Source organism: Anolis carolinensis, chromosome 2, assembly GCF_035594765.1.
Source record: "Anolis carolinensis isolate JA03-04 chromosome 2, rAnoCar3.1.pri, whole genome shotgun sequence".
Lineage (NCBI taxonomy): Eukaryota > Metazoa > Chordata > Lepidosauria > Squamata > Dactyloidae > Anolis > Anolis carolinensis.
The window spans coordinates 200673321-200676887 of record NC_085842.1 but is presented as its reverse complement, the minus strand read 5'-3'; positions in this window follow the sequence as shown (position 1 = coordinate 200676887).

The window sequence follows — 3567 nt, the reverse complement described above, 5'->3', positions numbered from 1 at the left end:
TTTCATTGTTATTGTAGCTTATTTTGCCCTGTTGAAGGGAAAATGGTAAAGTAAACCTTGATTGTGGAATGCCTTCATTTCCTATCCTGCATATGCTGGGAGGGCAAAATCTATTCAGAGGGGGTTGGCTTTTTTCTTCTTTTGAGGCTGAGAGACTGTGACTTGCCGAAAGTCACCAAATGGGTTTCAATGGCCAGACAGGGACTCAGAACCCTGGGTTCACAGTGCTCTGGATGTAGGTGAACTACAACTCGCCCAAACCAAGGTGAATTTCCCCCAACAACCTCCAGTATTTTTTGCTGGGCATGGGGGTTCTCTGTGCCAAGTTGGTTCCAGATCCATCATTGGAGTTCAGAGTGCTTATTGATTGCAGGTGAACTATAAATCCCCATACCTACAACTTCAAAATGTCCAGGCCAATTACTCTCAAAACCCACCAGTATTCAAATTTGGGCATATCGGTTATGCATGTCAAGTTTGGTCCAGATCCATCATTGTTTGAGTTTATAATGCGCTCTGGATATAGGTGAACTACAATTCCTATAAATCCCTCTAAAGACCTCCAATATTCATGTTGTTCCTGGGGGTTGTGTGTGCCAAGTTAGGTCTGAGTCCATTGTTGGTGGAGTTCAGAGCACTCTTAGATTGCAGGTGACCTATACATCCCAATACCTACAATTCCTATGAATCATTGTGAATTCTCTCCAAACCTCTCTAGTATGTTCAGTTGCTAATCAATTCCTCTGTTTGCTGTGCGCCATAGTAAAGGATAGGAAAAGGTTATGGCAGAGGCAGTGGGCGGGATCATGCAAATTTTACATCAATGGAGAGAGAAACACGGGGATGTTTGTGGTGGAGGAAAAACAAAATCTAGGATGAAATTGTCCTCGTATGAAAGCCTTCACTTGGGTGGTGGGCAGTATGGTGTTTGTGGAGAGCATTGGCAGGGCTCTTGGACATGTTCACGGCACTCTCTATGACCTGCAATGCCATTGGAGGTAGGGCTGTTGATGGCTCCTGAGTAGTGGGAGCTATAGCTATTTGTGGAAGTGGGAGCCTGTCTGTGTAAGTGGACACACCAGCCACACACATAGATACATATTTTCACTTTTATTATGTGTATAGATTTCCCTAGCCATGTTGCTCAAGATAGGTATCAGTAAAGCATAAGGTATAGGAAGGAGGCAAAGATATTTGTATGGTACTCTTCTACAGCCTTCCAACCAATGTTTGAAGAACATTAGGATCAGAGCTGGGAGTGGTATATCTTCAGAAACAAAAGGATAATGAAACCTATCTGAACAAGGTCACCCAGCGGGTTTCTATGGCCAAGCAGGGATTTACAACCTTTTCTCCAAGCAAAGGTGTGAATTACGAGACCAGCTCCGCAGAGAAGGTAGTCTGAGAGAGTCTCATCCATTTAGGAGTCAACAAGGTTGGTCTTAGATTAAACTGAAAATTAACTTGGTAATGAAGTTTTTTTTTCCACCATGAGCATTATAAGCATGCACCAGCCAATCCAGTGCATCCTGGATAAGAAGATGAGTTGTCATGTTAAAATTTCTGTGGATACAGTAAAACATATCCTGCTTGTACAACTTGTAGACATGCACAAATTGTAACCCACCATACCAAATCCAACCCACCAGCCACTATAGTGACTTTCCACTCTTTTTCCTGATTTAGGCCACCATGCATAGCAGGGAGGTTGTGTTTAGCTTGGTGATAATGATGTTCAGTAGCGTTCCACCCCTACTTTTTATGCCCCCAATTCTATCCAGAGTTGTTATAGCTTTCATTGGAAGTGCTGTCATGCTTTCAATCTTGTCACTCAGATTCAGAAGCACCCACTCAAATGGGCATGTAGATTGAGATATCGAAAGACTATTTTAACAGCAGCTTTGGGTTACACCCTGGCCCGAAGAACAGCAAGTATAATTTGGGTCAGAAACACAGGATCAACACCTTGATTTCTTTGTTTGCTCTTCATTTCATTGTAATTATTATTATTGAAGGAAAAGTTATTTCAACATCTTTCAAGCAAATAGTATTAATTTGAGAAAGGAAACCAGGTGGTTCTTAAATTCTTGCCCTCTGAGTTGATGATGTCTCACTTGTGTTGCTTTCTTCAAGGTGATCAAGTAGAGGAAGTCTGCTCACTGGACATTTCAAGCTGTCCCCACTCTCATTGTATTATTTTATTTTATTTTATTTACAGTATTTATATTCCGCCCTTCTCACCCTGAAGGGGACTCAGGGCGGATCACATTACACATATAAGGCAAACATTCAATGCCTTAACATAGAACAAAGACAGAAGACAAACGCAGGCTCCGAGCTGGCCTCGAACTCATGACCTCTTGGTCAGAGTGATTTGTAGCAGCTGGCTGCAGCTGGCTGCTCACCAGCCTGCGCCACAGCCCGGGCCTAGTTGTCATGTCATTCTTGGCATACTGGCATCAGGAGGACAGATAACTTTGTGATTTTATGTGCCTGGCCAGATTGATTTATGATTAAAGTGGTGGTGATAGAAGATGCTGCTTATGCAAGCAGGATCTGGTCATTTATATGTCACCATCTTTTGCTCCTGAATAGAGTTAGATCTGGGCAGAGAACCTATGGTCTCCTAAATAATTTAACTTAGACTCCCCATCTACACTGCAATATAATCCAGTTTCTGAATCCAAATTATCTGATTTGAACTGGATTCTTTGGCAGTGTAAACTTATATAATCTAGTGTCATGGTTTGCAAAAGGCACTGTGCTGTGTGTATTAACTGGAAAATGAAGCCGATTGGCTGAGCCTGCAAAGACCTGGGGATTGACTTGATACTGTTTCTGTTCTGCTGCTGCAGAACCAGTTTGGAAAAGTTTTTCAGTGCTGATTGAGTACTGCTGGTGAAGAGAGCAGTGTACTCAGAGAGGCCTTGCTATTTTTGAGGCCTGTTTGCTGCTGAGAAAAGGGAGAAGAACGAGGACTGTATTCTTCTCTGAAGCAGATTTGTGGACTGAGAAAGGACTATTTATGACTGTAGACTTCTGTAAATGATCAGAAGGGTCATTGTAAATACTACTGTTTTTGATCTCTTGGAATCAGTAAAGTTCTTGTATTTTTTGTTCTGCAAACCTGAGTGGCATGTTATTGTTCTGTGGGTGACTCTGGATCACGAGCACACGTAAGAGCTTCCGTTTATCATCAATCCGTAATATCCAGTTCAAACCAGATAATCTGGGTTCAGAAACTGGATTATATGGCAGTGTGGATGCATCTTGAGAAGACTAATGGGAGCTATTGTGGGCTGGACTCTTTAAAAAGACCCTATAGGACCAGAGGAGTCCACCATGTGAATTAGAGGCACGATCATTTCAGATCTGTCACCTTGTTTGACTGTTAACAGCATTGCTGCCCTTGTCAGATTTATCATTGGAGCCAAAAAAACCATAAAAACTGAAGTGTTTACAAGTTAAGCAGAATGATCCAGAGGAGTGTAATAACCAGTTACTACAACAGAAATTGTCAACATCATAATTTAACACCTGTAGCAAGCAGGCGAGTACTGTAGTCTC